Source organism: Budorcas taxicolor, chromosome 11, assembly GCF_023091745.1.
Source record: "Budorcas taxicolor isolate Tak-1 chromosome 11, Takin1.1, whole genome shotgun sequence".
Classification (NCBI taxonomy): domain Eukaryota; kingdom Metazoa; phylum Chordata; class Mammalia; order Artiodactyla; family Bovidae; genus Budorcas; species Budorcas taxicolor.
Window position 1 is genome coordinate 51,141,199 of NC_068920.1, and position 14,774 is coordinate 51,155,972.

A 14,774-nucleotide genomic window follows, 5' to 3' on the forward strand; every position below is an offset into this window, starting at 1 on the left:
TGGGTACCCTGGAGGTGGATTCTTAACTAGTGGGTCACCAGGGAAGTCCCATGATGGGCCATTCTAAAGGTGACCTGTCCCCATTGACTGTTCACTTTTTTCAGGGTAAGTAACTAACTTTGGGATTATTTTACTCCAGCCCAGTCTCCTAATAGCATGCAGGACTTGGAGCAAGAGGGCAAGCAAGAGAGAAATCTCAGGAGGCCCCCAAACCTTGAGCACGAGTGATGAGAGGAAATCAGCCCGAAGAACGCAAATGCAGCTCTGACATTGCTGGAACCAGCACTGGGGATAGTGCTGCCCAGCGCTTCACACTTCCTGCGTGCTTTGTTATTGTGAGGTAGCAGCTTTGACCATCCAAGCCAGATTGAGTTGGCAGAATTCCTGCCCAAACCCCAGTCAGGCTAGCTCCCATTCTTTCTGGAGACCTGGTAATTGTGCCCAAGAAACTCTGTTGCTATAAACCATGGAATTGTTTGCTTTCTGGTTTCAGACACATTTGAGATGTGAAAAGTATCTCCTTGGTCTTGTGACACCCAGCTAAGGAGATACCTCAGCATCTGCAGATGCAGCCACGAGGCTCCATGTTCTGTGCCTGAATACCAGGAATGTGCTCAACCCAGCACACGCAGTTCCTGCAGAGACAGCGCTTGGGTGACATGGTGTGCAGTGGAAGAGGTGACAGCCTAGGGAGGTAAGCTTTTGGGGGGTAGGGTAAGAGAGGCTGATGGAGAGAGCTTGGGCAGGAGGGCCTTGGAAGCATGGGATGAGTGAGAGATTCAGAGGAGAGAGACGAGAGGGAAGGCTGTTAGCTATGATAGGAAGTGTGAGCGTTGGAATTAGACCAGGGGGAGACCTCAGTTCAGCTGTTGACAAGCTCTGTGATCTCGGATAAGTTACCGTCCCCATTTTTTCCTATTCAGTGGGGGAGAGGTCTACTTTGTGGGGCCGTCACCGCATTAAATAAGTGAATGAGCGAGGACTTCTCTGGCGGCCCAGTGGCTGGGACTCCATGCTCCCAGTGCAGGGTGCATGGGTTCGATCCCTGGTCATGGAACTAAGATCCCATATGCCACAACTGAGACCAGGTACAGCCAAATAAATTCATTAAATAAAAAGAATTAAGCAATCAGGAACGTATGTGACACCAGCGTTGATATGTGGTCGTTAGATAGTGGCTGAGAGTGAACACCTGTTTGGGAAATGCTGAGGGCTGTGCTGAGTTCACTAAATGAGACACAGTCACAGTGCAAAGTGACAGATGCAGTGGAAGGCAGAGAGAGCGGCCGACTCCATCCCAGAAGAGCCACAGTCAGGGCTCGTGAGGGGTGGCGGCATTCTCACCAAGAGGACAGCGTGTGCAAGGAAACGGCACTAGGGTCACGGAGCATTTTCTGGGGCTGGAATGTGAGAGCAGTGGAGGGTGGGGGAGCGCCATTGGAAAGGTCATCTGGGGTCAGCTGGGTTGGCTGACGCTTTGAACTTTCCTCCGCATGACTGGGAAGCCAACAAAGGTTTTAAAACGGCAGTGACCGCGTGGGGTTGGGCATTTGGGGAAGATGACACTGCCATCTACGGATGCTCCTGGGTTGCGTTCCAGGCCTTCCTGCCTGGTGGTGTGTTCACTGCGTTAACGTTTCGTCTTTGCTGTCCTTGCACATAGCTTTGATCATCACCTGTGTATGGTAAAGGAAATGGAGGCCTAGGGACAGTTCTTTTTTTGTGTAGCTTTTTATTTTGTGTTGGGGTATAGCCGATTAACAGTGATAGTTTCAGGTGAACAGCAGAGTGACTCAGCCATGCATACACGTATCCATTCTCCCCCAAACTCCCCTCCCATCCAGGCTGCCACAAAGCACTGGGTCGAGTTCCACGTGCTCTACAGTAGATCCTTGTTGCTTACTCGTTTTAAATATAGCAGTGCGTACCTGTTCATTCCCAACTCCCTAACTATCCCCTGCCCCACCCTCCCCCCTGGCAACTGTAAGTTCATTCTCTAAGTCTGTGAGTCTGTTTATGTTTCGTACGTTCCTTTGAATCATTTCTTTTTAGAGTCCACACATAAAGGATATCATTCGCTATTTCTCCTTCTCTGACTGACTTCACTCAGCCTGGCAGCCTCTGGGTGCATCCGTGTTGCTAGAGATGGCATTATTTCATTCTCTACAATGACTGAGTAGTACCCGTTTTCTGTATGTACTGCATCTTCTTTATCCCTTCCTCTGTCGATGGACATCGAGGTTGCTTCCATGTCTTGTCTGTTGTAAACAGCGCTGGGACGAGCATCAGGGTGCACGTATCCTTCCGGATCGTGCTCTTCTCCAGATACATGCCCAGGAGTGGAATTGCAGGGTCATGTATGGTAGCTCTGGCTTTTTTTAGGCAAACTGCTTTTTAAAAGAACTGGACAAATGAATTCTAACAATCACAATGTAAAGTGAGGATATCTGAGATAGTTTTGGAAAACTACAAGGAAAAACAGAACTATAGGGAAGCCCTGTGTTCTGTCAGTATCAAGACTTAATATTAAGGTACAATAACTGAAAGAATGTGATAAATGGGAATAACCAGACAGAGGAGTAGATTAGGAAACTAAATAGAAACAGACCTATATGTGTATGTGGGAATATAGTGAGAGCCAGAGAAAGCATGCACCTGAGTAGGAAAAGGATTAGTCCTTCAGTAAATGGTGTTGGAATAATTGGCTAACCACGTGGGAAAAAAAACAAATTTAGATCCCTACCTCACACCATCCAATGAACATAAACTCACAAATGTGTCAGTCAGTTCAGTCACTCAGTTGTATCCGACTCTTTGCAACCCCATGGACTGCAGCATTCCAGGCTTCCCTGTCCATCACCAACTCCAAGAGCTTGCTCAAACTCATGTCCATTGAGTCGGTGGTGCCATCCAACCATCTCATCCTCTGTCGTCCCCTTCTCCTCCTGCCTTCAATCTTTCCCAGCATCAGGGTTTTTTCCAGTGAATCAGTCCTTTGCATCTGGTGGCCAAAGGATTGGAGTTTCAGCTTCAGCATCAGTCCTTCCAATGAATATTTAGGACTGATTTCCTTTAGGGTTGATGGGTTTGATTTCCTTGCAGTCCAAGGGACTCTCAAGAGTCTTTTCCAACACTGCAGTTCAAAAGCATCAATTCTTTGGTGCCCAGGTTTCTTTATGGTCCAACTCTCACATCCATACATGACTACTGGAAAAACCATAGTTTTGACACTACAGACCTTTGTTGACACAGTAATGTCTCTGCTTTTTAATATGCTGTCTAGGTTTGTCATAGCTTTTCTTCCAAGGAGCAAGCGTCTCTTAATTTTATAGCTTTACACAAATGTGTAAAATGAGTCAAAGCTTTTAGGAGAAAATACAGAAGCCAACTAATATATACAGGGTCACACAAGTAATACATGGAATAACTGTAGTCAAACCCAAGGGGTCTGATCCCAGAAACTGCCTTCTCACCCACTCAGTAGTACTTTCTCCTGGTCACTTTAGTGTGTAAGTTGGATCGGAGCTAGGAGAAACTGAAGTCAGGAAGTGGCGAATGAATTTGCATCTGAGGACTTCCTTGTGGAATCATCATCACTCAGCCAGCAGGCCGGGCACTGACAATACGCCAATACACGGCCAAGTGTCTGTGTGACAGACCGCCAGGAACTCAATGAACATGTACTGAGAGCAAGTGTATGGGTAGTCATAACACTTGGGTGGGTGAGACAAGGATAAAAATAAGGCAACAGTGGTGAGTCATTGTGCGGTGGGGTGGAAGGATATTAGGGAGTCATCTAGTCTAGTCCTCTCACTTTGCAGGTTGGGAAATAGACGCAGTGGGGAGGGACTTTTCACCAGTATTGGAGTCTGAAACCTGAAGCAGAGAATACGCATCTCTGGCCATGCTGCAAAGAACCAGCTGTTCCAACTCTGTGGACATGAAAACATCTTTTTTTTTTTAATGGTTATCCCACTCTGGACACCAAACACTGTCCAGCCGGTGCCGAGTCTACCCCACTGTCCATCACTTCCTCACTCGTGCATTCACCGTTATTTATTTAGTCTTTCTTGTGCCCATCTTCTCCTACTGCAGCCCCCCTACAGAATCCCAATCCTAAATTCACCCCTCTGATGGAAGAGCTGAGCCTGTCCGAAGAAAATCATGTTCTGTGGAGTCACTGTGGGTTCATGCGTCCCCTCTAGAAAGCATGCGGTGCCACCTGTCAATGGCTAGTGACTGTCACATTGACAAGTGCAAAGGCCACTTATTTTCTCCCTGACTTAACTCCCTGCTCCCCCCATCCACCACAGTGTCCTGGCTTCACTTCTGGTTCTCCTCCCAGCCATGGCTTTCAGAGTAAAGTTCTAATACCCTGGAGTGTAAATCACTCAGTTTTGTCTAACTCTCTGCAACCCCATGGACTGTAGCCCACCAGACTCTTCTGTCCATGGAATTCTCCAGACAAGAATACTGGAGTGGGTTGCCTGCCTTTGGGGATCTTCCCAACCCAGAGATTGAACCAGGTCTCCCGAATTGCAGGCCGACTCTACCAACTGAGCTACCAGGGAAGCCAGTACCTTAGAGTACCCAAAATGTTTTGTGATTTGCCTCCTGCCCACCTTTGCAGACTCATTTCTGCCACCTGCCTTGCCCCTTTTTCCCCCTGGCCTCATAGAACTTTCTGCAGTTCTCCAAATGCACCATTTATCACTGCACTGTTTCAGAATTCACACATGTTGTGCTACCCCTAGTTGGTTCTACTCCCCTGACCTCTCAGCCCAGTATCCTGTGAACTTTCCCAGCCTGAGGGCAGGAGCTCATGGAGGACTGACTGGTCACTTCCAGCAGGGCTGTCTGAGACAGACAAGGAAGGCCAAGATAGGTTGAAACTGGAGAAAGGCCGTTGTGGATGTTTGCAGTTTGGGGGTGGAGTCGAGGGGAATTTGTTTTACTTGGAGGGAACTTGATCTGAAAAAATTGAGTGGACCAATTATAACAACTAATATTTGATAAGTGCTTTCCACTGTACCAAGTACTCTCCCATCAGTTCAGACAGTTCCGTGATCTGCTTGTACAGGGCTAAGGGCCAGGGCCCTAACCTTCACATCTACCCTCAGAGGCAGGTACTTTGATCCCTGACTCGCTGTTGATGGAGCTGAAGCCTGGAGGCTAGAGAACAAGGGAAAGTAGGTCAGGTGTAGGTGAGATTTAGAAGGTGAAGGAAAGGTAGAGGGAGGCAACTACCTTGAAGTCAGGTTTCTGGTGCTGTCAAGGGGTGACCAGTAGGAACCCTGAAGTGGACGGAGTCCCAGACCTCCCCTGCTCAGGCTGCCAGTAATGTCACAATGTCTGGGGTGGGGTCTGTGGCGTCTCTCTCTGCCTTCACCCCGTGGACCTTGGGGTGAGGGCCGCTCCCCTGGGCAGTGTCGCTGAAGCTTGTCTTCTGCTCCTGGAGCAGCCCCCTGCTCCACCCTCCCAAAAGAGGCCCATGGGTCTCTGGGAACAGTGGAAGAACAGCTGAAGCAAAGATACGGAGGTGGGAAAACAGAAGATACACGCAGAACACCAGGTAACTGCACAGAAATAAGTGAGCCAGGGTAAGGAAGAGCCAGGGGACTTCCCCTGTGGTTCAGTGGCTAAGACTCCATGCCCCTGATGCAGGGGCCTGGTTTCAATCCCTGGTCAAGGAACTTGGTTCCATATGCTGCAACTGAGAGTTCTCATGCTGCAACTAAAGATACTGCATGCTGCAAATAAGACCCAGCACAGCCAGATAAATAATTTTTTAAAGGTAACCAGTCAGATTGTTTTGTAGTCCTTTACATTTATGGAGCAAGTTATTATTTGGGCTTCCCTGGTGGCTCAGAGGTTAAAGCGTCCGCTTACCTACTGTTTAATCTGCCCCCGCCCCCCCCCCCCCCGCTTTTTTTTTTTTGGACCTTGCCATGCATAGCTTGTGGGATCTTATTTTCCCCGACCAGAGATTGAACCTGGGCCCTCGGCAATCAAAGTGCAGAGACCTAACCACTGGACTGCCAGGGCATTCCCCCATAAATGTCATTTCAGTAAGCTTATTTATGAGATGGGTATTATCAGTTACATTTCGGAGTCAGGGACTCTGAGATTCCAAGGTGTTGATTCCAAGGTTAGTTGAAGCCACAAGAGTGGCTAGCAGTGGGGTCAGGGCAGTTGGGGCCAGCCTGGCAAGATTAAGCCTGGGCAGCAGGATGGTGGCCAACAAGATTCTGCTGCCGTCTTGGTTCCGTTTTCTTTGTATGTCTCCCCCTTCCCAATCCCTGGGCACTGGCCAGTCAACTCACCTCTCATTAACTCATTTATAGAATAAACAGGCGCTGATCCATACTTATTGAGGCATTCTTTTATTTTTTATTTATTTGGCCATGCCAGGTGTTAGTTGCAGCGTGTGGAATCTAGTTCCCCTACGAGGGATGGAACCTGGGCCCCCTGCTTTGGGAGCACAGAGTCTTAGCCACTGGACCCCCAGAGAAGTCCCTGTTGAGGCATTCTTTACTCTTCATATTTTTAAAACTGTATTGAGCTATAAGTAACATAAAATGAGCTGCAGCTGAAGTGTATAATTTAATATGGTCTTGACATATGTGTTCAAATGGAAACTGAAGGTAGCAGACCTGTCCCTCACTCCCCGAGATTTCTTTGTGCTTCTTTGTGATCCCTCTCACTCAACTCTCGTACCTTCTAATCTGCTTTCTGTCACTATAGTTTGTGTTTGCTAGAGTTTCATATAGAATCATGCACCGGAATCTGTATATATTGCAAGCTATGAATTCAAGTTGCTAGTTTTTGCATACAGATATCCAGTGGTTCCAGCACCATTTGCTAAAAAGGCTATCCTTCTATTTGTAGATTGCTGTGTTTTTGTTTTTTGCCTTGGCCATGCAACGTGTGACGCGGGATCTTGGTTCCCCCACCAGGGATCAAACTTGTGCCCGCTGCACTGGGCGTGCCAAGTCCTGACGACTGGACTCCTAGGGAGGTCCCAGTGCTTTTGCTTTTGGGGCTGCTGGGTCTTCGTTGCTTTGCATGGGCTTTCTCTAGTTGAGGTGAGTGGGGACTTGTGGAGCGTGGGCTCTGGGCACATGGGCTCAGTAGTTGCAGGCGTGAGCTCTAGAGCCTGGCAGCTGTGGTGCACAGGCTTAGCTGCTCTGCAGTGCGGGATCTTCTTGGGCCAGGGATCGAACGGTGTCCCCTGCGTTGCAAGGTGGAATCTTAACCACTGGACCACCAGAGAAGCCCCTAGTTGTGTTTTTATCGTGAAAGGATTTTTTTTTTTTTTTTTTTGGTCACATGCATCTATTGAATTGATTATGTGGTTGTTTTCCTTTGTCCTATTAATGTGCTATGTGATTGATTTTCCTATAGTTGAAACCCCCTTTGCCTTCCTAGGATAAATCCCATTTGGTCATTGTGTGTAATCTTTTTTAATGTGCCATTGGATTTGGTCTGCAAGTATTTTATTGAAGATTTTTGTACCTATGTTCATTAGGAATATTGGTCTATAGTTTTCTTATGGAATCTTTCTCTGTCTTTGGTATCAGGATAATGTTGTCCTCACAGAAAGTGTTTCCTTACTCTAGTTTTTGGAAGAGTTGGAATAAAATTGATGTTACTCCTTCTTCACATATTTGGTAGAACTGACAAATGAAGACATCTAGTCCTGATTTCTTTGTCATGATGTTTTTGATTACTGATCCAATCTTCTTACTTATTATAGGTCTGTTGAGAATTTCTATTTGTTCTTGAATCAGTTTTAATAAAATTTAGGAATTTGTCAATTTCATCCAGATTACCTTGTTTGCCTAAAATAGTTCATAGTTTTCCCTGATAATCCTTTTCATTTCTGCTTTTAGTTATTTTCATCTTGTATTTTTTTTTAGTCTAACTAAAGTGTTGTCAATTTTGTTATATTTTCAAAGAACTAACTTTTGATTTTGTCAATTCTCTGTTGTTCCCCACCTCCCATATTTATTTGTGCTGTATCTTATTTCCTACCTGCCTTCCTTTAATTTGCTCTTCTTTTTCTGGTTCCTTAAGGTTTAAAGGCAGGTTGTTGATCTGAGATCTTCTATTAATATAAGCATTTACAACTATAAATTTCCCACCGTGTACTGCTTTTACTGTATCTCGTAAGTTTTGATATGTCTTCATTTGTCTCAAAGTATTTTCTAATTTCCTTAGTGATTTCATCTTTAACCCATTGGTTTTTTAATGAGTATGTTGTTTACTATCTGCATATTTGCTAATTTTCCAGTTTAAAATTCAACCCACTGCATTCAGAGAACATACTTTGTATGATTTCAGTTCTCTTAAATTTATTCAGAGTTCTTTTATTGCCTTACATCTATATTAATGAGATATTGATCTGTAGTTTTATTTGTTTGTCTGACTTTGGTTAGTGAACTGAAGTAAAGTGAAAGTTGCTCAGTTGTGTCTGACTCTTTGCAAACCCATGGACTATACAGTCCATGGAATTCTCTAAGCCAGAATACTGGAGTGGGTAGCCTTTCCCTTCTCCAGGGCATCTTCCCAACCCAGGGATCGAACCCAGGTCTCCCCCATTGCAGGAGGATTCTTTACCAGCTGAGCCACAAGGGGGCTTTGGTAAGAGGGCAATGCTAAGTTAGAATGAATTAGGAAGTGTTCCCTTTTATTCAAGTTTTTGGAAGAGTTTGAGAGGGACTGACGTTGATTCTCCTTTAGATTTTTGGTATAATTCATCAGTGAAGCCATCAGATTCTGAGTCTTTCTTTGTTAGGTTTTAAAATTTGTTAAAATTTGTTTTGAGGCCTAACATATGATCTATCCAGGAGAAAGCTCCGTGTGTACTTGAGAACAATGCATATTCTTTGGAAGAAGTGTTCTGTATGCATGTCTGTAAGGTCTAGTTGATTTATAGTGGGTTTTTTTTAAATTCAGTTAGTTTTATGTTTTACTACACTGGGTCTTTGTTGCTGTACGGGGACTTTTCTGTAGTTATGGCAAGCGGGAGCTACTCTCTAGTTGCTCTGTGTGGGCTTCTTGTTGCAGTGGCTTCTCTTGTTGCAGAGCATGAACTCTAAGCATACAAGTTTCAGTTGTTGTGGCTCAAGGGCTCTAGAGTGTGTGCATTCACTAGTGTGGCACATGGGCTTAGTTGCTCCGAGACATGTGGGATCTTCCTGGTCTAGGGATCAAACCAGTATCCACTGCATTGCAAGGAGGATTCTTAACCTCTGGGCCACCAAAGAAGCCCTATAATGTTTTTCAAGTACTCTATTTCCTAATTGGTTTTCTGTATAGGATCATTTCAGTCGCTTAATCATGTCTGACTCTGCGACCCATGGACTGCAGCACGCCAGGCCTCCCTGTCCATCACCAACTCTCAGGGTTTACTCAAACGCAGGTCTGTTGAGTCGGTGATGCCATCCAATCATCTCATCATCTGTCATCCCCTTCTCCTCCCGCCTTCAATCTTTCCCAGCGTCAGGGTCTTTTCAAATGAGTCAGCTCTTCGCATCAGGTGGCCAAAATATTGGAGTTTCAGCTTCAACATCAGTCCTTCCAATGAACATTCAGGATTGATTTCCTTTAGGATGGACTGGTTGGATCTCCTTGCAATACAAGAAACTCTGAAGAGTCTTCTCCAACACCACAGTTCAAAAGCATCAATTCTTCGGCACTCAGCTTTCTTTATAGTCCAACTCTCACATCCATACATGACCACTGGAAAAAACATAGCTTTGACTAGACAGACCTCTGTTGGCAAAGTAATGTCTCTGCTTTTTAATATGCTGTCTAGGTTGGTCATAACTTTTCTTCCAAGGAGTAAGCGTTTTTTAATTTCATGGCTGCAGTCACCATCTGCAGTGATTTTGGAGCCCCAAAAAATAAAGTCTGACACTGTTTCCACTGTTTCACCATCTACTTGCCATGAAGTGATGGGACCAGATGCCATGATCTTAGTTTTCTGAATGTTGAGCTTTAAGCCAACTTTTTCACTCTCCTCTTTCACTTTCATCAAGAGGTTCTTTAGTTCCTCTTCACTTTCTGCCATAAGGGTGGTATCATCTACATATCTGAGGTTATTGATATTTCTCCTGGCAATCTTGATTCCAGCTTGTGCTTCCTCCAGCCCAGCATTTCTCATGATGTATTCTGCATATAAGTTAAATAAGCAGGGTGACAGTATACAGCAGTGAAGTACTCCTTTTCCTATTTGGAAACAGTTTGTTGTTCCATGTCCAGTTCTAACTGTTGCTTCCTGACCTGCATATAGGTTTCTCAAGAGGCAGGTCAGGTGGTCTGGTATTCCCACCTCTTTCAGAATTTTCCACAGTTTATTGTGATGATCCACAGAGTCAAAGGCTTTGGCATAGTCAATAAAGTAGAAATATTTTTCTGGAACTCTCTTGCTTTTTCAATGATCCAGATGTTGGCAATTTGATCTCTGGTTCCTCTGCCTTTTCTAAAACCAGATTGAACATTTGGACATTCTCAGTTCACATACTGATGAAGCCTGGCTTGGAGAATTTTGAGCATTACTTGACTAGCATGTGAGATGAGTGCAATTGTGCGATAGTTTGAGCATCCTTTGGCATTGCCTTTCTTTGGGATTGGAATGAAAACTGACCTTTTCCAGTCCTGTGGCCACTGCTGAGTTTTCCAAATTTGCTGGCATATTGAGTGCAGCACTTTCACAGCATCATATTTTAGGATTTGAAATAGATCAACAGGAATTCCATCACCTCCACTAGCTTTGTTCATAGTGATGCTTCCTAAGGCCCACTTGACTTGACATTCCAGGATGTCTGGCTCTAGGTGAGTAATCACACCATTGTGATTATCTGGGTCATGAAGATCTTTTTTGTATAGTTCTTCTGTGTATTCTTGCCACCTCTTCTTAATATCTTCTGCTTCTGTTAGGTCCATACCATTTCTGTCCTTTATCGAACCCATCTTTGCATGAAGTGTTCCCTTGGTATCTCTGATTTTCTTGAAGAGATCTCTAGTCTTTCCCATTCTATTGTTTTCCTCTATTTCTTTGCATTGATCACTGAGGAAGGCTTTCTTATCTCTTCTTGCTATTCTTTGGAACTCTGCATTCAGACGGGTATATCTTTCCTTTTCTCCTTTGCTTTTCTCTTCTCTTCTTTTCACAGCTATTTATAAGGCCTCCTCAGACAGCCATTTTTCTTTTTCACATTTCTTTTCCTTGAGGATGGATGGAGGTTCTTGATCTCTGCCTCCTGTACAATGTCACGAACCTCTGTCCATAGTTCATCAGGCACTCTGTCTATCAGATCTAGCCCCTTAAACCTATTTCTCACTTCCACTGTATAATCATAAGTGATTTGATTTAGATCATACCTGAATAGTCTAGTGATTTTCCCTACTTTCTTCAATTTAAGTCTGAATTTGGCAATAAGGAACTCATGATCTGAGCCACAGTCATGTCCCGGTCTAGTTTTTGCTAACTGTATAGGACATTCTTCCCATTATTGAAGTTAAGGTACTGAAGTCTCCAACTGTTAGTGTAGAGCTGTCTGTTTCTCCCTTCAATTCTGTCAATGTTTGCTTCATATATCTTGGGACTCTGTTGTTGGTGTATGCGTGCATGCTAAGTTGCCTCAGTCGTGTCTGACTCTCTCCAAGCCTGTGGACTATAGCCCACCAGGCTCCTCTGTCCATGGGATTCTCCAGGCAAGAATGCTGGAGTGGGTTGCCATGCCCTCCTCCAGGAGATCTTCCCGACACAGGAATCGAACCCATGTCTCTTATGTCTCCTGCACTGGCAGGCACGTTCTTTACCACTGGTGTCACCTGGGGAGCCCTGTTCACAGTATACATAACTGTTAAAGCTTCTTCATAGATTGACCTTGGTATCAATATAAAATGTCCTCCTTTGTCTCTAGTAACAGTTTTTGATGTAAAATCTATTTTGTGATATGAATATAGCCACCCTAGGTCTCTTTTGATTATTCTTTACATAGAATATCTTTCCATTCTTTCACTTTCAACTTATTTGTGTCTCTGGGTCTAAAGTAAGTCTCTTGACAGCAGCATATACTTGGATCCTTCCCCACCTCTTTTCATTCCAATCCCAAAGAAAGGCAATGCCAAAGAATGTTCAAACTACCACACAATTGTACTCATTTCACATGCTAGCAAATTAATGCTCAAAATTCTCCAAACCAGGCTTCAACAGTACATGAACTGAGAAATTCCAGATGTTCAAGCTGGATTTAGAAAAGGCAGAGGAACCAGAGATCAAATTGCCACCATCTGTTGGATCATAGAAAAAGCAAGAGAATTCCAGAAAAAAACATCTTTTGCTTCATTGACTGCACCAAAGCCTTTGACTATGTGGATCACAACAAACTGGAAAATCCTTCAAGAGATGGGGCATACCAGACCACCTGACCTGCATCCTGAGAAATCTGTATGCAGGTCAAGAAGCAACAGTTAGAACCGGATATGGGACAATAAGTTGATTCCAAATAGGGAAAGGAGTACTTCAAGGCTGTATATTGTCACCCTGCTTATTTAACTTACCTGCAGAGTACATCATGCAAAATGCCAGATTGGATGAAGCACAAGTTGGAATCAAGATTGCAGAGAGGGGAAAAGGGCTCACAGGAGAGAAGGTCACAAGTAGATAAAGTTGAAAGTTTCCATAAAGGGACACACGAGGATCCTGAAAAGTCCTAGGGCCTCTTATTCCTTGCTGCTCAAGAAATGTCTTCACTTTCAGAATATGCCTTGCGCATGAGTCGTCTGAGTGCCCGGCTATTTGGTGAGGTTGCCAGGCCTACTGATTCCAAATCCATGAAAGTGGTGAAGCTGTTCAGTGAGCAGCCTTTGGCCAAGAGGAAGGAGACTTATGACTGGTATCCAAATCACAACACTTACTTTGCACTCATGGGGATACTACGTTTTCTTGGCCTCTACAGAGACGAACATCAGGACTTCAAGGATGAGCAGCTGCGTCTAAAGAAACTTCGTGGAAAGGAGAAGCCAAGGAAAGGAGAAGGGAAAAGAGCAGCGAAAAAGAAATAGTGCTGGTCCATCAGGGGAGGACTTCTCTCTCAGCAGCTCAAAGTAGGAGGAAGTGTATTTACGGTCTGTCCACATCCTGGAGGAGTGTCAGCTTCCCAGGTTGAAGACTGTTTGGAGGAACACCATCATCTCTGCGTTGAAATCTAACCCAGTTGAATTGTGACTGGTTTCATTGTAATTCTGCAAAATTATCTGCCTTGGTTCTGTAATCTGAGGTTTACCTTATTCCCCAAAGAAATGGAATGCATGACAAAAAAAAAAAAAGATTGCAGGGAGAAATATCAATTACCTCAGATATGCAAATGACAACACCCTTATGGCAGAAAGTGAAGAGGGGCTAAAGAGCCTCTTGACGAAAGTGAGAGAGTGAAAAGGTTGGCTTAAAGCTCAACATTCAGAAAACTGAGATCATGGCATCAGGTCCATTCCTTCATGGCAAATAGATGGGGAAACAACGGAAACAGTGACAGGCTTTATCTTCTTGGGCTCCAGAATCACTGCAGATGGTGACTGCAGCCATGAAATTAAAAGACGCTTGCTTCTTGGAAGAAAAGTTATGACCAACCTAGACAGCTTATGAAAAAAGCAGAGACGTTACTTTGCTGACCAAGTTTCATATAGTCAAAGCGATGTTTTTTCCAGTAGTATGTATGGATGTGAGATTGGGACCATAAGGAAAGCTGAGCACCAAAGAACTGATGCTTTTGAACTGTGGTGTTGAAGAAGACTCTTGAGAGTCCCTTGGACTGCGAGGAGATCCAACCAGTCCATCCTATAGGAACTCAATCCTGAATAGTCATTGGAAGGACTGATGCTGAAGCTGAAGCTCCAATACTCTGGCCACCTGATGCCACTGACTTATTGGGAAAGACCCTGATGCTGGGAAAGATTGAGAAGGCAGGAGGAGAAAGGGACGACAGAGGATGAGATGGTTGGATGGCATCACTGACTCAATGGACATGTGTTTGAGCAAGCTCCGGAAGTTGGAGATGGACAGGGAAGACTGGCGTGCTGCAGTCCATGGGATGCAAAGAGTCAGACACGACTGAGCGACTGAACTGAACTGAGCTGAATGATTACTGCTGCTGAACATCTTTTTATGTACTTACTTGGCCATTTGCATATCTTCTTTGGGGAAATGTTTATTCAAATCTTGCTAGATCATTTAAAAATCCATTCTGCTTTTTTTGGTGAGTGATAAAATATACATAAAATTTACCATTTTAATAATTTGAAACATATAGTTGAGTGGCATAAATTCATTCATAAATTGTGCACTGTCACCAGTCTCTGTCCTTTAATTAGTGAGTTTAGTCTCTTTCCATTTAAAGTGACTACTGATATCAGGGACTGACGTCTGCCATAGTGCTGTTTCCTATATTGTCATCTTTTTGGTTCCTCAGTCGTCCCAGCACTGCATTCTTTTGTGTTTGATTTTTCTCCTAGTATGTACTATTTTGATTTCCTTTCCATTTCCTTTTCTGTATATTTCCTACTTATTTTTTATTGGTTACCATGGTGATTACAATTAACATCCTAAGATTAAGAGTTGATTTATCATCAGAAACCATGAAGGCCAGAAGCCAGTAGGATGATACGTTTAAAGAACTGACAGGAAAACAAAAAATGCTGTCAACCAGTAATTCTATATCCATAAAAATTGTTGTAGAGAGGTTCAGACATTCCCGGATAAACAG